Source organism: Pinus tabuliformis, chromosome Q (genome assembly GCF_031772625.1).
Source record: "Pinus tabuliformis cultivar Carrire ecotype Pingquan chromosome Q, CPIR1, whole genome shotgun sequence".
Classification (NCBI taxonomy): domain Eukaryota; kingdom Viridiplantae; phylum Streptophyta; class Pinopsida; order Pinales; family Pinaceae; genus Pinus; species Pinus tabuliformis.
Window position 1 is genome coordinate 719024062 of NC_142296.1, and position 27078 is coordinate 719051139.

Below are 27078 nucleotides of genomic sequence, written 5' to 3' on the forward strand. Positions count from 1 at the left end.
CCTACTGATCGCAATGCACTGAACACAGCATTCGGGAAGATTGACCGCCCGTACCCTAAAAAGTATTCTGCGGTTTTGCGATTGGTTTGGCACACCCTCTACCTAGATCTCCAGAGCAGTCCCTTTCGTTCCTTTTCAGACTCCTTAATGAAAAAGGTCCATCTGAGCACTTGTCACTTCAGGCTCATTAAAAATCGAAGGAGACTAGAGTAATCTTTTGTTTTTTCTCAACTCTTAAAAACTGAAAAAACGAGTTGTGTCAAAGCGTCTAAAATTTATTTTAAACGGAATAATCATCACCTTTCCCTCGTTGATCTTCGAAGTTAGTCTTCGTTCATCACAAGTTCTTGTAGAATCGCTAGGAAATCTTTTGGATAGATTAGATATGTCTGAACAACCATCACATCCAGGACTGTGTCATCCGATGCAGCAGTGGCAGAGCCTCCTGCTGCTACTCCAACGATGTTCGATGGTATACCAACTGTCCCGGCAAGTTATCAACAACAAGCCGAATTCCAATCGGGGACTGTTTCGACGACATGGTTAGTTCCTATTTCTTCATCCGGATTATCATCTGGTATTTCTTATGTTGAAACTCAACAAATTGATCCAATGTGTCTTCAAAGGCCAATCTACCCTTTAAGTACTAGATTGCCACCATATGGAGGGCAGTATGCCTTTTCATTGTTCCCTCCCAGAGAACAACCATATGAGAGTTTACAACAAAGTTCAAGTCAAACTAGAATTACATCCAGCGGTTGGGTACCAATACTGCCTCAGCAACCAAGGGTTGTATATTCAATGCAACCAGTCCACCCTATGTCGAATACTCCCACTATACCTGCTATGGTGACTGCATCGCAAGTACAAGCGTTACCTGTTGTATGTCAACCCCAAGTTTCTCAAGTTGCAATACAACAGCCTCTTGTCTCAACGACTCAATTGCAACCTCAGGTTAGTGCCTCCTTATCTGGAGTGACTCAGGCTCAAACAAGTACTATGACTCCTCATCTTGGTCAATCATCCAGTATTGGACAACAGAAAATGGTCCAACAACCAGGGCTGGTTCAATCTCAACAACCGCCATTCCAGCAATCATATCAAGGACCTGAGCAACAAGTCTTTGTAAGTAATGGGGAACCACATTTCCAAAGCAGTTATCAACAACCATATTATAGTGGTTATGCCCATCAACCTTGTCAAAGTTGCCAACATCAAATACATTATGCTGGTATGCAAAGACCCATTGCTCAGGCGATTCCATCTTATCCTGGGTATGCTTCGCCTAACCTGAATCAACAATTGCCCTTTGTAGCAACTCTAGAATTACCAGATCTAAACTGGCTGACGAATGATCCAATTGCTTATGCCCCTTGGTGGCCAGCGATTCCGCATAAACTTCCGTCAGATGTTCCTAAATTTAATGGAAATCCGGGTGAATATCCGTCGAATCATTTGATGACATTTCATCTGTGGTGTTCATCAAACACCCTAAACGATGATTCGATTAGGCTTCGCCTTTTTCAGAGGACGTTAACTGGTCTGGCAGCAAAATGGTATATCGAATTGCCTAGAGCTTCATTCGACAACTTCAGTACCCTAGCCACAACCTTTTTAACCCATTTTCAGTTACCGATAAGGTACGAAACGGGAACCGAACTTCTTACCAACTTCAAACAAACGACGACCACTCACATATCTGATCATATACATGAATGGCGACGTCGTCGTAGAATGGTGAAAACGCATGTTCCCGATCAGCTTTTAGCTGAATGGTTTATTAAGTCATTACTGCCTTCCATCACAGAAGATGTGGCAAAAGGGGGAGTCATCACAGAAGAGCAAGTTATCGCTCGTGCACAATATTTGGACTTGATTTACACTCAGTCCAGCACGCTCTACGATAAAATACATGACGCCCCTAGACTGGAATTCTCAGTTCCTCCTCCTCCTAAATCAAACAATGACTCTCATGCCATCGATGGCGTGATTGGCGCGACAGACACGAAATCGACAAAGGCTACATCTAAAAAGGCCTGTAAGATTTCTAGTCAAAATGAAAATGAGGAACTTCTTGCCTCGGAAGTAAATGTCGTGTCGACTGACAAGGGCAAACAACTGAAGCAACTAGGGGGCAAGAAGAAAAAGAAAGGGAGAAAAAGGAAGCAGGATGAGTCATCTCTTGAAAAGCCTTCTACAAACTCTTCTGGACAAAGGAAACCCCCTGCGGGGTGTCATATATGCGACGAGGATCATCGGACGAGAGATTGTCCACATAAAGCTGAAGTTAAGAAACTCTTTAAGAGTTCAAAAACCTCAGCAATATTGACTGATCCATTTCCAAGCCTGGGAACCAAACTGGTTGCTAATCAAAATGCTTCCCGATCCCAAGTGCTTATGTTGTCTATCTCAAAGCAGCAAAATGATGCTTTGGCAAGGAATAAAGATTACGGGAATCCACAGGTGTCGAATAACAAGGCTAATGAACAACCTAGTAGTTTGACAACAACTTTGACCAAAGTTGTGCCACCCATCATTCCTGAACAAATGATAAAGTCGCCAAAGGGAGTAGTGCACAAATCGACATTTAATCCTTGTGCAAAAATAGCACAAAATTATAATATAATAGAGGACCTGGCCCAATCGCCGTCCGCTATGTCGACACTTGAGGTACCGCAAAATTGCCTCTCCCAAGAGCAAGCTTTATTATCAGCAATAGGTGGGATTGACCCAATGGATTCCAATCTTGTGGCCTTTAATCATAAAGGATATGACCCTCAGTTACTAGCTCAACTAGCTTTCCTTATTCAAGTGAAAGCCCTCAACAAAACTGTTCATCGAACAATTATTGATGAGGGGGCATCTACATGTATTATTTCGATGAGTTGCTGGAAAACTTTAGGATCTCCAACCTTGTCGCGATCTGCGACGACGTTAAAAGCATTCGACGGAAGGACATATACCCCATATGGTATCCTAAATAACTTGAAAGTTGAACTAGGAGGGAAAACAGTAGAAATAGATGTTGAAGTCATAGATGGGAATCTTGATTACAACATCCTACTAGGAAGACCATGGATATATGCCATGGCAGCTGTTGTGTCGACCTATTTCAGAAAGATTGCATTTCCCTTTCAAGGAGGGATTACAATCGTCGATCAGCAAAACTTCCTCCCAATGGTTCTCAAGTTACTGGAAGCATTCCAATGATCCATGGAAGCAATCATTCGCTCCAAAATATCGGAGTAGGTCTCCTAAAAGACCCTGCCTTAATGGGTACTTTTTCCCTACCGCCTCCGAGTAATCTGGCGGAAGTGGCCACAGTGGAATATGAAACCTTCTATATCTAATGGATTTGGACTCCGAGGATGGTTCTTATCTCGTGTCAACCTCGTTAAAAAATGAAACAAGGAGTCATGAGGATAGTTCTTTTACTGTGTCAACCTCATTAAAAAATGAAACAAATCCCCTTTCCAAATCTCAAAGGTAAACCTTCATTCCAACCACCGAGTTGAATGCAATGAAGCTTGGGGGGCATGCACCTCGTTTTGCGTCATTATGCTGGGGGCATACAAACTTATCATCGAGCAGTGTTACCGCAAGGTTCAAGCTCGTTAAAAAATAAACCCACACCGAGCAAATGTTTCCACCCGCGTTTAAGTTCCTTAAAAAATGAACTATCCCCTGGTAAATAACCACCGTGAATGTAACATTTCAGCCATTAAAGCCTTGGTTGTGTTTGCACCGTCACCTCCACTTTTCCATTGGCCGATTATTCACCTCCATTTGATTGTTTACCCATTTTCAGGAACAGCTGCGAAGAGTGATATCACTAGCCATCCTTGTGACACTGCCGTGATTGGAAAATTCCAAACCTTACCTGGAATCAGCTGCTACCCATTTTATCACTCGTTCCTCAAAAGACGAGTCTTCTTTAAGCTCTTTTCAACTGACTCGTAAAATATGAAAAGATTGCCGAGTTTTGGCCTTTCAGCTCGTTAAAGCGACCGGAAGTGCTATCCCTCCTCTAGATTTTAATCTTTTTGGACCTGAGGGATTATTGCACAAAAAGATCGAGCGCTTGTTTTGTTCGGCTCGTTAAAACTATCGAAAATTCATCCCTTCTGTATTGTTTTATACTTTTTCGGACTTAAGGGATTAGATGACGAAAAAGGAATTTTGGAGTTACCTTTACGTACCTTTTTATACTCTCTAAAAATGAAAAGGACCGAGTTATCTTTTTCGTTAAACTCGTTAAAAAGATTAATAGCGACAAACTTGTCTTTAAACGAGAACGAGTTTCACTATTGCTAGGCTCGTTAAAACATAGCGATGGGTTTGCCCGAAGGGAAAATTATAGAACAAGCATATGTTATCCTCCTCAATCTTGACAAAAATAAAGAGGTACTGGTCAGCAATGACTGGGGAAAAATTGGGAAGAAAACTCAAAGAATCTTTATTGGTAGCAAGTCGCTCTTGAACATGACACTTCCACTCCGTGCCTGAGTCGGGTTGGGTTGTTTCATTCACCGGTCACATCACCATGGTCACGCCATACCATCCAAATTTGGGGTAAATGCTACCAATCCATCACATAAGTGTCGCCGACATGTTCAAGAGAAGTCATCCAGAGAAGTCACCCGTGTCCCATCCACTACCATACATTATACTTCATTCTTTCATGACCACCATCCTAAACCATATATCATCAGATCGTTTTCACCTCCATCAAAATCATTTGCTCCGTTCCGTGTCATTGATGTGGGATTCATTAAGGCCCTCCTTTGACGGATCGCTTCTTGTCGACACCAGCTCATTATCCAAGAAGTTGATCTAGGAACACCCCATTCAGTACTTTGAAGCTTGCATGCCTCAATGGCAAGTTTCTCACTTCCGGCGACAGGTATACATCAATGACCTTCGACCGAAAGATTTTGCGTGGTGTTCGACGCCAAGTCCTTTATTCACACCACGTGAATTGTACTGCAGTACCTTGAGGGTCATTATCATTATCGGTGATTCCTCTCACGCTTGTTAACAGTTTACATCATTGATTGGTAATCAAGCGATGTCTTTCCATGTTCGACTTCAAAACATTTCTCACATGCATCGACTTGTACCTAGAGTGAAGACCGGACGAGATTGAAGACCCTGGATCTAGTTTCATCCATCCGGGTTGCGATATATATTCAGGAAAAATAAAGACATTGACATGTACAGCATTGTAGAACAGATAATCATCCTACCAAAAGGATGATGACTTCATCAGAATCATCAGTCTACCATCAGACGATTGTCTGTCCTATGTACATAAAAATGAATTTATAAAGCTGAGCATGGGAATGCCCGCCTCAGCTAGATCATGAAAACGGTATGAAAATAATGTATTGTATTGTATCTTATTACACGTCTCCTCCCAGCATTGAAAGAACTTCGGATCCTCCTAATAAAGCATTTCACTCGATAAACGGCCTCATACTTTAGGGGGCAACTGTTATAGACATTTTTGTGCCTTACAACTTTGAGCATGAAATGTCCATAATCCAAGGGATCCAAAATCCCTAAAAGTGTTGTTCCTGCCCATAAAGGAACAAGGTCAACCACTGACAGCTTCTCCCAGAAGTTCTCCACCAAAAACTACTCAGAATCAGTCAAATCAGGATCAATTCAAGTGCTCCACTAGCTGCCTGCGTTGCAAAGCACCCCAGTACACTAGCTAGGTGCGTTGCAACGCACCTAAATGCACTACCAGGGTGCGCTGAGCGAGAAATGCCAAATGGCAGTGTCATTCCGTGAGGTGTACAGATAATGGAAGCTTCCAGAATCTTCTCCAATGACACTTGCCTCACTGAATTCGACCAGTGATGAGTAAGAGGCTCTCAGCCTCCAAGTGGAAGCAAGAACTGACAGAGAGAAGCCACAAGTCAAAACATAAGCTGACTCATCCTCTCTGCTTACATCTATATATGGATCCCTCATCCCAGAGATCCAGAGGTTAGAGGCTGGAATTTTGTACTTTGCAGAGAATTGTTATTGGTTTGAGATTGAGATTAGTGCATTGGGTGATTTATGCTTTGTTGGAGGTGAGGAAGGGATTCCTTTGCTGGGAGGTAGATGCTGGATCGGGACTCACTTGGTTGTATCTCCTCTTGGACTTTCTTATTATATCATTAAAACTATTTGAGTTTCTCCTACATGTTGTGTATCAATGATGTTTTGTTATATTTGCATGTTTAGCTTAATCTGATCCTAAGCTTTTTATGAATGTAAATCTATATCTTCGTGTAGTTTCTCTCTTCTGTGATCTTGCAGGAATTTGGTGCTGGGCCGGTAAGGGAGCAGGGAGCTGGGAGCTATTGAAGAGAGGAGTGATTGGATCAACAAACTAGCGCAAGACACAAGTTAGTTTATCCTTCCTCTTCGTTTACATTTCATAAAGAAGAATACTCAAGTAGTTTTCCTTGTTTGTTGCTAAGGCACTGTCACACCTTAGAGTGGGATAGGGGCATTCTGAATAGATACTTTTCCCAACAACAGGAGGGGTCATAATGGACCACCAACCACCTTAACTCTATGATGGAGACTCTCTTGCACTCTGCTTGCTTCAATAAATTAATCTAACACTCTCTGTTTCTCGGCCGTCCTTCCTGCACAGGTGGAGTATAATATGAAACAGGCTCGATCACTGATAAGTACGTTTAACCACTCGAGGCACGTCCTTCCTGCTCTTTGGCCATAATGCTCTTGAATATAGTTGTTGAAGAATAACTGCGCCAGGTACAGGTAATTGCTCTCCATTCTCCTTTGGAAGCACAACTCAATCAAAGGTGGTGTAGAATTCATGGCAGGTGGACAGAGTAAATGGAGGAAAGAGGTGGACCGTCGGATTGCACAGATCAATGGCAGAGATAGCACGATCGGGGTTATCGAGAGGTATGTGTGTGGGATAAATGAGGGCCATCGGATCTTATACGAGCATATCTAACAGTCGTCAGGGGCAGAAGATACATGGATGATAACGAGCGGGGGGGAAGGTATGATGGGAAGTAATCAGTATTCCTCACACTACTATCAGGGTCGGGCAGTAAACGTACATAGCCAAGCGATCACAATAGGAGGACAACATGTGGTAGATGGGACCGGCAGGAAACCGCTTTCCCCGCTAGTTAAATCGCGGGAAACTTACGGCATAGGGAGGATCGAATGACGTCCGATCGCAGTACAGATGATCGGATAGTGAGAAAAACAACATGCAAGCTATGAGTGGTGGAAATCGTTAGATTGGGCAATGTGCGATCAACGGCTGCGATTACAGCAAAGGGTTATATGGACGCGACTTCGTTGGTTAAGCGCCCGAGGCTTAAGGAAATACAGGTTTATAGTGAAATATAGGTTCATGCTGATTTTTTGAAGGAAAACAGGGCTAGCAGGGGGGTATGGGAGTGTGGACGAAGTGATGGGGCAAGGGAAGAATGACAAATGTGGGCCCTCTTAGAACAACAGCAACACGGCCAGGCTTGCTTATGACTTCCAAATATTAAAAATGTAGCAGAGCTAATAGGTGCAAAGGAGATTGATTGATGCAAATGTATTTGATGTTTGAATGATGTTATTGATGGATCCAATCTAAAAATTTATGAAACGTGGTCCCTGGAAGGAAAGAAAAGGTTGTATCCTTCTATAGGTTGACACCTATGTACTAGTAAACATATCAGCTAGTACAAGAGCTAGGGGGTTGTAGCTCCCTTCCACGAGAAGCTGGAGAATGAGAGAAGGTTGTAGCCTTCTACAGGTAGAAGCCTATGTATTGGTATAAGACTGCACCAGTACAAAAATTTGTAAAAAGAATTTTCTTATTAAAAAGAAGATAGAGACGATTGCAACAGGTCGTTTTCACCCACATTGGGTTTCCACCTTATATCTTGTGTATCTTGTGTTCATGTGTGTGTGATTGTCTGTTCTATTTTACTGCACCTGGTTACTTTTTATATGGTTCTGATTCACTGAGTAAAGATAAACATACGATAAATTAACTGAATCATAAGTTTGCAGGATATACACTAGTTGCCTTAAATACAGTTGCGTATACACACAAGTTCCATTATCTGAAGTAGCCTATATGAATCTAATTATGGGAATGAAATATTATTGACTTGCTAATACTGATTCACCCCCCCCCCCCCCCCCCCCTCTTAGTATTATTTCCAACAATTGGTATCAGAGCAGGTCCTTCAAAAGAAGCTTGATCGCTTGAAGGAAGATCTATCATCATGAGTAACTATGAAAGAGAGGGATGCATTAGACCACCAATCTTTGATGGAACCAGCATCGTTTATTGGAAGGTAAGGACTACAACCTATCTTCAATCTCTTGGAACAAATGTCTGGGAAATCGTGGAAGGAGGATATACTTTTCCATCAACAATTCCTACAGATACAGTAGGTAAGAAGCAATATGAAACCAATGCCAAGGTAGTCAATACATTATTAGGGAGTCTATCACAATCAGAATTTGTCAAAGTTGTGTAGCTAAAAAATGCCAAAGAAATATGGGACAAGATTGTTCTAAGCTATTAAGGAGACAATCAGTTAAAATGTGCAAAACTGCAATCTGTCAGAATTCAATATGAAAATCTCAAAATGCACAATAATGAAAGTATCGCTAGTTAATTCTTACGTATCGATGAGATTGTTAATTGCATGAAGAACTTGGGTGAAGAGATAAAAATGTTACTTTAGTTGAAAAGGTTTTATGATCCTTGTCTACTAAGTTTGAATCAAAAGTATCTGCCATAGAATAAAAGCAAGATCTTCAGACTATTACTATGACACAGCTGCACAGAATCTTAACTGGTTTCGAAATGAGAAAATGAGGTCCATCAGATATGAGAGAAGCTGCATTCAAATCTTCAGGAAGAGAAGAATTCCATGAATTAGGACATATTTCATAAGGAGAAGAAGAAGCAAACTTCATCAAGAATCCTCAACGGGATTCCAGGAGATTCAGATGTAAACTACCTTTCACTTGGGGAAGAGTCAGACATTATGCTGCCAAATTTCCTCATATAGATAAGCTTGTTAAAGGTATGGAATCAACAAAATGGAATAGAAAATAAAGTGTAAGTAAGAAGAGCTACTATACTCATGAAGATAGTGATGGTTTATCAAATAGTGATGAAGATGAAAATAGTAATGACTATAGACTTCTAATGGCTTTTGAAGATGATGATTTCTTGGATGATTTAGGTGAATATGACATTTATGAAGAAATATCTAAACTCAAAGTCTGTTTAAAAGAAAAGAATATGGTTATAGATACTCTGACATTCCAACTTGCTGAAAGAGAAAAACACAATGAAAAACTGGAATGTGAAATTGTGGGTCTAAGAAAGGATATTGAGAAAACAAAAGCTCTCAATATTATATTTGCTACAGGATGAGAAACATTAAATGAAATTATCAAAGTGAAACGTTTTCCTCTGATAAAGACAGGTCTAGGATATACTGAAGAAACATCACAATCACTAAAGCCGTCAACCTCACTAAAAGTTATCTCGATTAAGCAAAGAGCAGTGAACAATTTGATAGTCGTCAGCAAAGGCATAAAGAAGACCACTAGGTAAATCATGATCAATTTACTTCAAGGATGAACAGAAGCTACAAACCTCAAGTAAATCATACTCAATATGCTTCAAGAATGAATATCAATAGAAACTACAATCACCAGGTCAGTAGATTCGATAATCGCATGAACTTCTTTAATGGCCAATGTTTCTCATGTCATAACTTTGGACAGAAAGCTGCTCAATGTGTTGCTTACAAGACAATCATGACTAGAGAAGCACGAAATCAAAGGAATGTGACAGGGATCATGAAACAGACTTACAATAACGTTTCTCTTCTTGAAAATGAAATAAAATGCTCTATCTGCAACAAATTCGGTCATGAGGAATATGAATGAAGGAGTAAATTTCGGCAAACATCTCAAAAGGAGAAAACTTCATTAAGTCCCAAAATATGTAAAAAGAAAGAGCCACAACCAAAAAGATGTGGTATAGCCTTATATGTAGAAGGACAAGAAAATCAGTGGTATATCAACATTGGATGCTCAAAAAACATGACAGGTGACAAAGAAAAACTTCAGTCATATAATGCCTTAGAAAAAGAAAAGAAGGTCTCATTTGGAAATGGAACTCTTTCTGTCATAAAAGGTAAAAGCTTTGTTCTCTTAAAAGAAAAGGTTAAAGCTGGGAATGTTATGTATGTTGATGGTCTTAAGCATAACATGTTAAGTGTCAGTCAAATGTGTGATCAAGGAAATGAAGTAGTATTTCGATCAAATGGATGTGTTTTTCGTGAGCTTGATATAGGAGAAACAGTGATAAAAGGTGTAAGAACTCCAAACAAATTATACATACTCAAGGGAGAACAACAATAGTGCTATCTAAGGAAAAATGATGAACACTAGCTATGGCGCAGAAGACTGGGGCATCTAAGCTTGCCTCAAATAAGGAAAGCATGCAAATACCAAGTTGTTCGTGATCTTTCGGATATCAACATTCCAGAAAATACAATATGAAAATCATGTCAATTTGGTAAGCAAACCAGAGCACATTTCCCTGAAAAGGAAGGATCAGCTAGTAAGCCTCGTGAACTTGTTCATACTGATTTATGTGGACCATCAAGGAAAAAGTCACCTCATGGAGAAGAATATTTTATATTTTTCATTAACGATTTTTCCAAAATGTGTTGGATAGGATTTTTAAAGCATAAAGATGAAGCATTTGAAAAGTTCAAAGCCTTCAAAGCTTTAGTTGAAATTGAATCAGATCACAAAACCAAATGCCTCAGATCTAATCGAGGAGGGGAATTTACCTCAGATGAATTCTTCGAATTTTGTGAAGAACATGGAATAAAAAGGGAATTCTCCATTGCAAGGACACCTCAACAAAATGGAGTGGTAGAAAGGATGAACAGAACTGTTCAACAAATGGCTCGTGCTATGCTAGATGAGTCTGGAACTCCTACAACCTTCTGGGGTGAAGCTGCATTCGTTGTCGTCACTATTCTCAACAAAACAAATGTTCGGGTAAACAACACTCAAAGTCATGAAATTTGGTATGGTAAGACTCCTACTGTAAAATACTTCAAATTTTTTGGAAGCAAATGTTACATCAAAAGGACTGATGAAAAACTTGGTAAGTTTGAACCCACATCAGATGAAGGTATTCTCCTTGGTTACTCTTCCCGAAGTAAAGGATATAAATGTTATAATAAAAGACTTGGGAAAATTATTGAGAGTATTGATGTTGTGGTTGATGAAACATGCAAAAATCCAAGGCAAATAAAAACCAAAGAGCATGAAGAAGATGAGGATTATCCTGCCATATCAAATCAGACTAATTCTGAAGAACAAACCAATGAAGCACCAGAAGAAGAGGTAACAGTAGAAGAAAAGACTTCGTCCAACTATGTTTAAAAGAATCATCTAGAGACTAAAATTTTGGGACAAAAAGAGGCAGGTGTGCAGACAAGAAGAACCATTACAGAAGCTTCAAACTATCTAGCATTGCTTTCCTCCATTGAACCTCAAAATGTAAATGAAGCATGCAAAGATGAATGTTGGGTCAATGCCATGAATGAAGAGCTTGACCATATTGAAAAGAATAATACTTGGGAATTAGTTCCTAGACCTCATGATAAGAATATCATAGGAACCAAATAGATATTCAAAAACAAGCTAAATGAAAATGGAGAAGTTATTAGAAACAAGGCCAGACTTGTTTTTAAAGGTTATGCTCAACAAGAAGTTATAGATTTTGAAGAAACTGTTGTACCTGTTGCAAGACTTAAAGCCATAAGAATGTTCCTTGCCCTTTCTAGTTTTCAAAAATTCAAAGTATACCAAATGGATGCAAAATCTGCTTTTCTTAATGGGGACTTAGAAGAAGAAGTATATATTGAGCAACCAGATGGATTCATTCTTGGAAATGATCCAAAACTTGTATGCAGACTCAAAAAGGCTCTCTATGGTCTAAAAAAAGCTCCAAGGGCCTGGTATTACCATCTTGACAAATATATCCATCAACAAGGTTTTTCAAAAGGATCAGCTGATAGCAATCTATATACAAAGATTGACAATAATAAATTGCTAATACTTGTTGTCTATGTTGATGATATCGTTTTTGGTAGCAATGAAGAAGCCATGAGTCAAAACTTTGCTTTGGTAATGTAGCAAGAATTTGAAATGTCCCTACTTGGTGAGCTCACATATTTTCTTGGTCTACAAGTTCAACAAAAGAAAGATGGTATTTTTTTGTCACAAACCAAGTATCTCAAGGAAATCTTGAAAAAATACAGGATGGCTATGGTAATAGGATGCAGTCTCAGCTCAAATGATGAATTAGCAGCTATACATAAACCAACCTACAGATCCATGATTGGAAGTCTGCTTTATCTAATAGGTACTCGACCAGACATCATGCATGTAGTGGGAATAGTTGGAAGATTCCAAGCCAATCTAAAAGAATCACACCTTCAGGCAGCCAAAAGGATTTTCAAATATCTTCAAGGAACACAAAATTTTGGTTTATGGTATCCTAGAGATACAGATCTTACACTTCATGCACATACAGATGCAGATTGGGCAGGAAGTGTTGATGACAGAAAAAGCACTAGTGGTGGCACATTCTATATGGGTTCCAAATTAGTATCTTGGTTCAGCTAGAAGCAAAGCTCAATTGCATTATCTATAGCTGAAGCAGAGTATGTGGCTACTGCATCTTTCTGCACACAACTCCTTTGGATGATGCAAACATTGCAAGACATTCAGATCACATGTACTCTACCCATCTCCATTCTATGTGATAATACAAGTGCAATCAGTATTTCAAACAATCCAGTCATGCATTCCAAGACCAAACACATACCCATCAAATATCATTTTCTACATGAACAAGTGCTTGAACAAAAGGTCAAATTGGAATATGTTCCCTCCAAAGAACAAGTTGCTAATATATTCACCAAACCACTGCCTAGAGAGACATTCGAATATCTCAGACAAAAGCTGGGAATAGTTGATGCATCATCTTACGGTTAAAAATTATCTATTTCAGAGAAAAGCGGTTATACGTGAGTTCCATGAAGCATATCCACGTACATACGCCGGTTTATGTGGATACAGTCGCGTATATGTTGGTTTGAATAAAAATAGTGGGCCAGACTCAGGATGAAAGGAGTCTGATATGGGTCTGACAGTGATCATCTGGCACAGGGAGAGCATATACTTCTAATAATGCATTGTTGGCATTATCTTAGACAACCTTGGTACAAATTCACAATTGTTTTTGATGCAGGTGGAACATGTTCAAGGGGAGATCATGGTTTTTGGTCTGGATGGTGATTGATAGATGTTGCTAATGATAGTTGCTGATAACTATCATGGTCTTGTTTCAGACATTTGGTCTCTATGTCATGTATACCTTTTAATGTCAAGGTCATGAAATGACCTATTTTGGTTCCCCACTATGCATGGGATGGATGATGTAATGTTCTTGTTTTGACATGTATAAACACTTGGTATATCCCCACTTGGTTGGGAAATGGATGTATGTATGAGTCATTGGTGATAGGAAGGTCATTTATGATGTATAGGGTCATGTTCTTCTTTTAGAACATCTTTTTGCAAACCTTGCTTATTTTCAGGGGGAGCATGGACTCGAGCATGGAGCTCAATCAACACTCTTCAACATTTCAGAGAGCATAACCCTTTGCCCTTGATGACAGAGGGGGAGAGTGATTTGGGGTTGCCATCAAGTCCAAAGGGGGATATTATTGGCATTATGACACAAATTTGGCACTATGACACAGGTGTTGTCATTGATGGCAACTCACTTAGATGACAGATCATAGTTCAAACTCTCAAAATGAATAAAGAGAGGTATACGTAGATTCTTCATTGACCAAGGCATGTGTACACATGGGTTCACAGACCAAAATGCACGTATGGTGTACACACACACTTTCATGGAAGGAAACGCGCATACATGTTGGAAAACTTATTTTTGGTCCGTGGTATTTGGTCCATGGTATTTTGATCCATGGTATTGGTCCAAGGTATCCTATCAAAAGTGTTGACCCCAGGTATTGGTTCTAAGTGGTTTTGGTCCATGGTATTAAGTAAGGCCTAAGACTATAAAAGGAGGAGAAGATCATTAGGCAAAGGCACTCATGTATTGAATATCTAATGAAGAGCAAGATCTAGAATATAGGTTATTGGGTTATGGTGCACAGCTAGATCTGAATCAAGGATGAACCTTAGCACTTGAGGAAGGATAAGATCTAATGATGGGTCAAGATCTTAAAGCTTGAAGTGAAGTATCTTTGTGTGTTTTGATCTTTTATCTAAATAACTGTCGCATGTTGTAGACTAGAAATATGATGATCTTGGTATAACTGAAGTCTAGAATTGTTGTAAAGTTTAAATCATCATTTATAGATTTGTACGCAAGTTCACCTTAGAAAAGGCATGTATACACACTAGTTCTGCATATCAAAACGACGTATACATCTTAAAATTGATTTGCATATCTGTACGCAGGTTCGCCTTGAGAAAAGTGTGTATGCACGTAGGCTCGACACATTGAAGTAGTGTATACCTCATAAAATATGCTTTAGCTACTTCTGGTTGCTATTACATTGTTTTGGGTTCTGGTTACTGTATTCTGGTTATAGGATTCTGAAAACTGATTGATTAATTCAATTGTGGTTGGTGCAAAGGAGATTGATTGATGCAGATGTTTTTGATGTTTGAATGATGTTATTGATGGATCTAGTCTGAAAATTTATGAAACGTGGTCCCTGGAAGAAAAGAGAAGGTTGTAGCCTTCTGTAGGCTGGCACCTACGTACTAGTAAACATATCAGCTAGTACAAGAGCTAGGGGGTTGTAGCTCCCTTCCAGGAGAAGATGCAGAACAAGAGAAGGTTGTAGCCTACTGCAGGTAGAAGCCTGGATACTGGTATAAGACTGCACCAATACAAAAAATTGTAAAAAGAAGTTTCTTATTAAAAAGAAGATAGAGATGATTGCAACAGGTAGTTTTCACCCACATTGGGTTTCCACCTTATATCTTATGTTCATGTGTGTGTGATTGTATGTTCTATTTTATAGCACTTGGTTACTGTTTATATGGTTCTAATGCACTGAGTAAAGATCAGCATATGATAAATTAACTGAATCATAAGTTTGTAGGATATACGCTAGTTGCCTTAAATACAGTTGCGTATACACGCAAGTTCCATTAACTGAATTTACATATATGAATCTAATTATGGAAATGAAATATTATTGACTTGCTAATACTAATTCACCCCCCCCCCCTTCTCATTATTATTTCCAATAAATGGCTCCCCTTCCCCATGTCAACATCGCAAGCGAGAGGTCCCACAATCTCCAAGAGTCCATTGATCCTTCAAATTTAACCACCATTATTTAATAGTTTAAAATATACCCTTAATTATGTATTTTGTTTATGTGGGTTATTGACCCTCAGGCTAAGGACCTTATGACCGCCGACATGTATGGTTATATGGCACAATCACAGGAATTTCCATCACCCCTCACCACTAAACTTCATCATTGGTCACGACGCATAGTCATGTGGGCCATTGGACATCACTTCCATTAAATTATTGAGTTTAAACATTGTGGTGCATTTTTTACGGATTGGGCCTTGGGCTCTAATCCTCTAACACCATTTAATTGGGAAAAAATACATATATCATATAGTTTTTTCCTTTTTAAAAGACTTTACCTACCATATAACCTATAACCATAAATGTCGCATTTTCCCCATTTATTGCACTTACACAACGAGTAGGTTTCTATTGTGACACCGTAGAGAACTCCTCACACCTATGTTCCACCCTAATTTCTTATATAGAGAAATTAATATTAATATTAATTTAGAGCTATTTCCACTCACCTCCCATGGATTTTTTTTCATAATATTAAGGTCGAATGGAATTCCCCAACCTTGGTCACGAGATACAGTTTTATTACACATGTTCGTGAAGTTAAAGACATTGAGGTCTAATGCTTGCCATCACCCGAAATCATAATTCCATTTGGGCTCTTTGTATAAGATTGACACTATGGTTGCAATGAGTAATAAATCTAATATTCACACACACACACACATATATACCAATCATTCACGATTGATGCTACGATGCATCACCATGTCCCAAATGACAACAATGAGCATGAAACCTTCCTTCAAGGGAGTTCCTACTCCACAATTTTTCCCCAAAAAACAATAGAATAATTCGGATTTAGCATTGAAACGTGTATCATGATGCTATAGGAAAGTACCATCCATTTTCCTTCAAAAAGGTTTATAACACATATATGAAGTGTTATAATAGTGAGTGGTCTCCAATTATGGTTGCAATGATTTGTTCGACTGCAATCAACATTATTTCATTTCAAAGACATATTTATCATGATATGAACCAACACAGAACATAAATGTTAAATGTTAGTCCATGCCTAGGGTACTGAAAACTTAAAACAACTTACCAAACTTATAAGACATTATCATTTCCATAACAAAGAACGAGTTTTTTATTTTTTCCTTGAGATTACCAGGAATAGGATGCAGAACCAAAATACAGGAAATGCCACTTGAGGGCTTGAAAAGAATATCCATGTGAAATAAACGGCCAAACTAGACCAAAAATAAATGAATCTTCAGTATTATTATTGTTGGAGATGCTAGAGTCGACTAGCTAGTCAACTTAGTCGACTAGCCTAGTTGAGTCAGATTAAATACAATGTAATTCAGTCAATAAGCTTGTTAAGTTAACAACTAATTGGATTAAGTTTGGTCAAAAGTTAAATTGTTGTAACTATGTTGACATGATATGTATATTTGTAAATGCATCAATGTATCGGTTCTTATTGGATTTTAGGAGATATAATACAAATTATGCTTCTACTAATTCTCCACTACTTGGATCCCTTCCTTTTCTCCTTGCTTATGTGCTTTTCTATGTGAATACTTGATGCTTGTACCGGTAACCATGCTCATTTTTCCCTATATTCCAACATTGGATTCTTTGTCAGTAGTTTTAGACTCAAGTCATAAAAATATCTAAGGATAAATGTTAGCATTGGAAGGGATACAACAGTGGTGGGAGACAAAAATTAATAATTACTAGAAGAATTATTCTAGAAGGAACATACTATAATTAGTAGAATCTAGGTCTAATTTTATCACACAAGTGCACGAATGATTTATTGAAGGTTCCCCGATAATATTAAAAAAAAAAAAAATCTAGGTCAAGTTGCTCATGAAAAATCCACAAATTGAATTTGATGCCCAATTTTTATTGTAGTTATCAAATGGCAGTCAAAAAAATCTGCATGAGTGGGTCGAAATAATTTTGGACAAATTCTACAAGGAATGAGAAATAGAAGAAAGAAACTCTATTGAAAATAACAAAGCTATGTTCTTCGATGATCTGCATGATAGTTTATTCTGCATGATTCACACCCTGTTGCACAAACCCCTCCTCAATGAGGGTGTTGGTCATATTGTCAAGTACCTACCTACATTATAGATTCCAATAAATATCGACTGATAGCAAAGGCAAACCAACTAGCATAACTTCGGTGATGCCAAGTTTAAATATACAAAAGAAGCATGGGATTACTTTTTAAGTAAATAAACATATTACTTCAACAACCATCACATATTTATTCATGTATATCGACTATTTGGCATAATGAAGATGATCAAGAGAAATCAACTAGAAATCAAAAATCCTGATGAGAATCAACCAAACAATGAAAATGAATGAGTACTTATCCAACTCAAAAATCTCACGATCTTACCCCCATAACACAATTATAACACATCTATGATTTCAAAAGTACAAATCTAGCCGACAAAGATTCATGGCCTGAATTAAGTCGGTTTATCAAATATATAGGTAGAGCATGCCAGACTGAAAAGTCATTACTGGAAGACACTATCAACAAGCATGAAAGCAACACACTTTTGAGAAATCGAATCACCATCAATACTACTATCAATGACCATTCAAATAATATTAGAACATATGGAATGTCAAAACCCCTAAAAAGTAAAACGGGATTAAATCATATAACCATCTATGAGGTAGATGGAAACCTTAAAAAGAATTGGTTCATCTATGAGAAATTTTTGTTTTCAAATGACATTACTGAAGAATATAAAAAAATGGAACAATTCCCAACAGCCTTGCAGAAATATGCACTATCATGGTTCATGAACTTAACTGAGAAACAAACCAAAATCAAAGGATGAAATTGAAACCAACTTCCTCACTTTCTTCAAGGCTCAAGATGTAAAACATTTGGTAGCACAAAATATGAAGGAAATTAAACAATGACCCAATGAAATAGAGCGAGAATGTGACAAAATATTTAAATATTTATTGAGCCAAATCACATATTTTGCCAACGAAAATTTACTAGTTAAGTGGTATGTGGTTGCTTTCCTCCAAAATATTTGTGACACATTGGGAATGCATGAATTCAAAACTTGTGAAGAAGCTCTCAAGTTGGCCCAGTATATTTAAATAGATGATGAAGGTCAATTGACTATCTCATTGACTAACAATAAGATTGAATACAAATTTGGGCAACTAAAAATATCATTATTGGTGTTAGCACTTCAAAACAATAACTTATGGTACATTAACTATCATATTGAAGGACACACAAAGGATAACTATAAATTTACTTATTATTTTGATCAAGATGTTTGACGGGTACAATATGACATATATTGTGATATATGTCAAAGCGTCAAGTCATACTACTAAATATTGCCAATACGACCTTCATAATTCCAAACCTAAATGGTGTGTCATATGTGACGAAAATAACCACCCAATGCAAGAATTCCCAATCAACGAGAAGAAAAAGATGAACTATCATGTTCTCTATCATACAAAAACCGCAAATCAGTTCAATGAGGTACCAACATATTGTGGAAGAAAAAATGGTCAAGGAGGATATGGTGGTCGTCGAGGGGGATACAACAACAGAGGTTGAGCTCATGATCAAGGTTGAGGAAGGTTCTATTACTTTACTTTTTGATAGGAGGATCACACAGCTCCAAAAATTTGGTAGCAAAAAAAGATAAAGGAAATTAAAAAACAAACCAATGAAATAGTGTGAGAATATGACAAAATATTCAAATATTTATTGAGCCAAATCACATATTTTATTGACGCAAATTTACTAGTTAAGTGGTATGTGGTTGGTCTCCTCCAAAATATTTGCGACGCATTGGGAATGCATAAATTCAAAAATTATGAAGACGCTCTCAAGTTGGCCCAGTATATTTAAATAGATGATGGAGGTCAATTGACTATCTCATTGACTAATAATAAGCTTGACTACAAAATTGACCAACTAAAAAGTGTAAATTTTCTTATTATTTTTATCAAGATGTTTGATGGTATAATATGACATATTGTGATATATGTCAAAGCTTCAAATCATACTACTAAATATTGCCAATATGACCTTCATAATTCCAAGCCTACATGATGCATCATATGTGACGAAAATAACCACTCAATGCAAGAATTCCCACTCAAAGGGAAGAACAAGATAAACTATCATGTTCTCTATCATTCACAAAACACAAATCAGTTCAATGAGGTACCAACATATGGTGGAAGAGGAAACGATCAAGGAGGATATGGTGGTCATCGAGGGGGATACAATGACAGAGGTTGAGGTCACGAGAAGGTTCTATTACTTTAGTTTTTTATTGTAGGATCACACAGCCCCAAATTTCCGATTTAAATATAAGTCCAACTTGCATTTTTGCAGTGTGTGTGGCTTGGGAATAATCCCTAGAAGATTTCCCAAAGATCATTGAAATTTTTTGAATAAAAGAAATATGAATCTACAAATTGTTCCGAAACAAGATATTTTGAGTTCAAAAAATATTCATGTTATCACAAAATTGGGAAATGGTAGAGATAACACTAGTCATGATAAGAAACTCATTCGACTATCAAAGTACACGACTAAGCATCCAAATATGTAGGTGAAAAATGACACGATGTCAAGAGTAGTTGAATTTTTTACAAGAGAAGTAGACTCACAAAAATTGTTAAAGGATGCCATGTTAGAAGAGTTTTTGGAGCTTTTAAAGGAATATCATTCAAATGGACATCTAGTAGAGCTCTTAAACATGCTAAAATGTTGCAATGAAAGTAGGGAGAAATGAAAAAATGTACGATAACTATCATAAGGAAAACAATTCCAAGATCATGATCCACAGGTCGACCTGGAAATAAATGGTTATATGGTAGGACAAGTCATTGTTGACATTGGGTCATGAGTTAATATACTATGTATAGAAACATGGATTAGCATGGGAAGACCAAATCTAAATAGGATGAATAATTATATTAAACATGTAGTTCTTGATTCTCCTCCTTTTAGCTATAGGTAATAGCATGATTCTTCATTCACTATAAATCTACTTGATCTTAGTAGGTGCACCTATTATAACTTCAATTTAGTTATTATAGTACTTTTAGTGAGTTATATGGTGTTTGATCTCAAGAATCTTGCCTCTTGTTATATCCACTCTATTTTTTTCTCTAGTAACCCATCATTCAATTTCATGGTGATTTCTAAGGTGGTGTTTTTTCCTCCTAAAGTTTGTTATGAGAGGGGTTTGTTTCTTCACTAGCCACTTCAAAACTTGGTTAGCCAAAGGCCCCCTTTGCTCAAGCTGGAGGTTTATTTTCCCTTTATTATTAATTCTCCACTAGAGCTTCCATGTATTGACGAAAATAAATTTGACATTTGCTTAAATAACATGAATAATATGTAAATGACCATGGATATTCCACTGGAATAATATTGTGAAATATTAGCATATAAAAATCAAATTTTCCTTAGATCTTATATCAACTAATGACTACATTTGCTTGAATTTTATAAAATAGATGAAATATAAAAATTAAGGAATAGGAACAAGTATACACCATCCACACAAATGAAAACAAGATTTATTCTAGGAAAATCAATATGTGGTAAAACCCATCTAGAAGATGATTTATATGCTCTACTCCCTTTGCTTGAGTTGTAAAATTCAGATATAAAGGAATGGGAAATCTCTATGGAGCTACCTTTAGGCACTTTGGCCTAAAAAATCTTACATAATCCTACTGTTCCTTCTCTATATTCACAAAATTGCACTCTTATATGTTTTTCTAAATAGGGAAAAAGTTGCAATGCTACAAAATCAAACCCCTTCTTTACCTACTTACTTGGTATTTAACATAGCCCAATATCCATTTATGGGTATATTTCGACTTCCTCAACACAAAATTTTGATAAGGTTTTTTTCCTTTTGGAATCGTACTGAAAGTATACATATGGCTATTCCCACATAGGTCTAATGTGGCATCCAAAAAAAACCATGGTGTTCAACAAAGAAGGTCAACTTGTCGCAGGCATAATTATTACATATGAGCCAAAATTGAGGTCATCTTTCCACCATTGGGAAGATTTTAGAGTGTGTAATAGTGTCAAGGAAGTGGGAGAAATTCTCGCAAACTTTGACCCCAAACAATGCCACTTGATGCCTCAAAATGGGTCTGAAATATTTTGGACCATAATTTATAAGGTTGGGAGCTACCAGTAAAAATGACCCTCCAAGCCAATTCCTCTAATTCCTCTACATAGAAAGTATCAATATAGACGAAAAATTATATGACAATCCAATCCAAATCAAAATATGTAATATTGAAGGTAATAAGGCTTCAATTTCATCCCTCTTATAAAAGAACCAAGACCAAGAAGCTAATATCTCTACCCAATTAGAAATTTTTATGTGCACTCTTGTAGGCTTGAGGAAGAAAGTGTCATAATACATAGCATTGTTCACTCTATATCTAAATTATAGTAATTTGGAACCTTATTTAATCATGAATTTTTTGTAGCCATTCAGGTTAAGGACACCCTTATACATCAAATACCATATCTTATTGAGTAGACTCTAAATAATGTGGATGAAACAATAGTCAAGGTCAAATGTAACTCCAATCATAGTTAACTTCTCATGGGGTGTTGGGAGGTTTTCTAGAGAATCTACTTGGTAGTGATCTTTTTGAATATATACATGCAAATTTGTTTAAGTTATATATACTCTAAATAGACTTCAATTATTATTTACTTTCTTATCATAATAACTTTTGACACTATTTTGTGATTAAGTTTTCTACTGTACCTATTACATTTCTATTGATATAAATCTATCTCCAAGTTCTTTCTTTAAAAAATACTCACACACATCATGAAAGAAAGTTCTAATGTGAAAACATCGAAGCTTTCAGAAAAACAAAGTTGATTTTTTTTAATGGATTTAAAAAAAGAATTAAATTTCTTATAAGTAACAAAAATATTGAGGACATTTAACATAACCCTATAATGAAACTCTCAATTATTATTTCAAAATTTGGAGATGACTTCATGATTAGTGGGGATCCTTATGGATTTAGAAGTCTCCTTCATAGCTTCAATGCCCTACCAAATTTATTTTAAGCTCTTGTGACAAACTAAGAATCCCCTCTTCCAACGTGTATTTCCAAGGAGATATTTGGAGTTGGACCATTTGTTTAAGGTAGAAAGATAATTTGATGATTAAACTATTTTATTTTAGGATATAGATATTTTTCTATGTTTTATCCCTCACCCACCAAATCAAGACTTTGTCAAGTAGCGTGATGTGAATATCATTAGGGTCAAAATCCATATCATTAGTCCCTAGTCATATGGTAAGTGGAAGTTGTGACCAACAACCTAGATAAATGGGCCCATATGGTGTCATATTTTTAGGTCTTCACATATCAGGAGAGAGTGGTAGAGTCTAATAACGTGAAAAATTGATGTAAATAAAACCCACACTTGCGTTAGTTAATGGTAAGTTCAAGAAGCATTAATAAAGATGTTGGTGCAGACTAAGAGACTACAGGTGGGATTTTGGGTGAATATGGCATCCATGATTGCATGCATCCTTTACTCTAACAAAACATGCATTTCCTGTTAGCTAATGGATACATATGGTTTCAGTGTCATGTGATGGACAATGGGTTATTACAGAAAAAAGTATTTAGTGATTGATCATTGATTGATATTGAACCTATGTGAACTCCTAATACAAATGGGCATCAACAAGTCCATTAATCCCAACCAATTGTCGTTTATCAATCAAAATTAAGGTGTTGGTTACTGGGAAACTAGGGTTTTTAATATTGGGTTGAACCCAAAATAGTAATTGAACCTGAAAGCTCATCTATTATTGGGGAGGTATTGTGTGATTGTTTGATAGTGATATAGTGAAAAATGTCATGTTTTCTCGTATTGAGAGAATGGGGAAATGATTTTAGGAAATCCTCATAAAACTGTTAAGTAAATGTTGCCATTGTGATTGTAAAGACATTAATGTGGCAGTAATGTGGATATGATGTGGTGCTGACATTAACAATGCATGGTGCTAACATGGAGATGGTGTGGCACTAATGTGGTACTAGCTTGGCTAAATGATGTAGCAAGGTGACATCACTAAAGTGCACAACAATGCTAAGTTGGTGGCCATATGGAGACTAAGGTGTTAGGTAACGTGGATACCGAATGTATGGTGTTAATCTACCCAGAGGTTTGGGCCTCTATATTGGGCTTAACCCATTAATATTAATAGAACATTAAACACCTATTAATTGACAAGTATTATGTTAGGTCACATGATTGAAGTATGTTGGCTTATCAACATATCTAGTGTCGAACATGAAGAAAAATTGGAGCTAATTTTAGGGCTAGGGGGTTGGTAGTAACAAAACTTGGTATGTTTGTTCGGTGATAGAATTTGAAGGAGAGGTTGGTATCCATTACATGATGGCCATTGTTGGGTTAGGTGGAAATTATATAAAAACGTGTAAACAAAGAGTCCAATGTCTGATAGAGAAAATAGTGACCTAGATAGGCCCCCATAATAATTAATCAAGAAATGAATGATAGTGACACATGGGAAGAGGGAGGAAATGTGTCTACAAAGTGCCTTGGTATGAATGCTGACATGGCACATTGTTTGGACATATTTTACAAATGAGCATAAATTTCTTCCCAGACCTCAGAACAGGATGAAATTTATAATTTTAGAAAGACATCGATGAGTAAAATATGATGTAAGTATCATAAAAGCTATATAAGGTAACATAATAAAGAGGAAATTTGATAACCCCATCTTCATAATTAATCTTGAAGGTTAGCTCTAGATAAACCCCAGAAACCAAATTAGGCATTAGGGGGTGATCCAAACTTGAACATGAACACAAAAAATTACAAATATAACCATAAATACAAATATGCAACAATAATAACACTTCATTTCATTAATATCAAAATACTAAAATGTGCTTACAAACATAGTGAAAATAAACTAGCTCAGGTGATGGTAGCTTATCTCTGGGAAGATAGTGATGTCTACATGCCTCTGAACTATGTTACAATGATTCTCAAGGGCGTATTTATTATTGAACAACAAGGGAAAACCCTAAACAACGAAAACCACAACCCCAAGAGATGGAATGCCAAGCCTTTGTGGGCCCCATTGGGATTAGTTGGGCGGCCAAATTCTCAAGGTCGTAACTTGGTCATATTATCTCCATTTGGTGCGTATGATACATTGTTGGAAAGTTCTCTCTGAGTACTATAGGATTTGTAGCAGGACCCTACCTATGGTTATGGGCCTGTTATGGACCTCAAAAAATTGTCGTTTAGGGGGTTAAAACTTCTCCAGAAGTTCAGGACCCCAAAAACTACTAAAAATAGTAAATGCTAAAATAAACAAGGAAACATATGAAACTGACTTGAGGTCTATGTGGAATAAGTGGGTGGCCACCAATATCCACCTAGATCATTCCTCCCTCCTTAGGAAGAAATGGTCCCCATTTCATGCAGACCCTCCATGAGGTGAGGAAATTTATGTTGAACCTAGTCCTTGGTGAACCACTTGCCTTAGTGAAGGAGTTGGCCTACTTTGACAACTCGATATAGATGGATCCTTTATTGGCAAGTGTTCTTGATTTGTATGTCATGAGATGATTTGTTTTTTCCTGTTCCATGTAGTCCAAGTTTAGCTCTATTTTTGTGAGTTTTTCTACAATGTCAAATGTGTCCAAAAATGGTGGAAAGTAAGGTTGAAGGTAGTCTACATTGAAAACTAGGTGCATAACAATGAATGGTGGGATGATGAGCTCGAAGGAATTATACCCTATAGCCTTGGTGATGGTGTATGGACCATATGGGAGGGGGTGAAGCTTGTGGTGGGGTCCAGTGAGGAGCTCATTCTGAAAATGTAGCCAAACTTTGTCACCCACCTGGAACTTGTTTGGCACTTGATGTTGATCATGGCACTATTTATATTTCGCATTGGCTTTATCCAGTATATCATGGACTTGCTAGTGGGCGTGTTGAATGCAATTAATGGATTTGTTAGCTCTGTCGGCTTCAGACTGGGTGTGAGCCAAATATCCTGAGTAGCTGCAAATGGTATGGCCACATCAATGGGACATAATGGATGAAATCCCAACCCTACTTGAAAGGGGCTATGGCCCATTGAGATATGAAGAGTTCTATTATATCTATGATGGATATAGGGGATACTTTCATCCCATGTGCATGGATGCTTCGAGTTGTACATTCCCAACATGTGTACGATTATCCTATTGATGACATATGTTTGGCCATCAGTTTGGGGTTGGAACATTGTGGACTTATTAAGTTTGATGTCTAGCATCGATCAAAGACTTGACCAAAATGCACTTAGGAATATGTTGTTTTGATATAAGATAATGGACTATGGGATCCCAAAGTTTACCCACACTCTCTCAAAGAAGATATTAGCAATGGCCACTATTGTGATACTCTACTTGTAGGCCGCCACGATGGCCATCTTAGAGAATTCGTCGATGACCCTGAAAACACAGTCATTTTTGTTCTTAGTAAAAGGAAGACCCGACATGTAATCCATCAAGATGGATTCCCAAGGTCAAATAGGAGTAGGTAGAGGATTATATAGGCCTTACTTCTTGATGGTTGGTTTGGCAATGGCGCAGGTGGTGCAATACCTAATGTACTTCCCAACATCCTGATGAATTTTTGACCAATAAAAATACTTCTGCAGTATTGCCACTGTTTTCTTTACTCTAAAATGTCCAGCTACCCAATTATAGTGCGCCTCCCAAATAATCATCGAATGCTTGCTTGAAAGAACACAGGTGTTGTGGGGAAAAATGCCTATGCAGGACGATCCTATCCACCTAAGGTGTGACAGTGCCTTAGCAACAAACAGAGACAGTTATTCTAGTATTCTTCCTTTACGAATTAAGAATGAAGAGAGATGGATGGACTAACCGGTGTCTTCCGTTTGTCCCTCGATCCGATTTCTCTTATCTTGGAGAGTTCCCAGCTACTTGCCTTCTCACTCGCCCAGCTTCAAGAGGTTTCTGCAAGATCACAAGAAGAGAACACTACACAAGACATGGATTCATATTCATAACTAGTTCAGGATTAGAAATAAACTAAACATACTAATGCAATCATACATCAAAAATACATCAGTATATAGGAGAAACCAAGATAGCTTTATTGATGAATAACAAGGTTCAGGAAGAGATACAACCCAGAGGGCTCCAATCCAGCATCTCCTTCCCAGCAAATGGAATTCCTATCTTCACCCCCTTCAAAGCATTAAGCACCCAATGATTCCAATCTCAACCCAACAGCAATTCTTTGCAATAACAAAATTCCAGCCTCTAGATCTCATGGAGGAGAGATCCATATATAGATGTTTGGAGAGAGGATGAGTCAGCTTGAGATCTGACTAGTGTCCTCTCCCTCTGTTAGTTCTTGATTCCACTTGGAGGTTCTTGCTTCCACTTGGAGATTTGGAACCTCTTACTCATCATAGTCGAATTCCCTGAGGCAAGTGTCATTT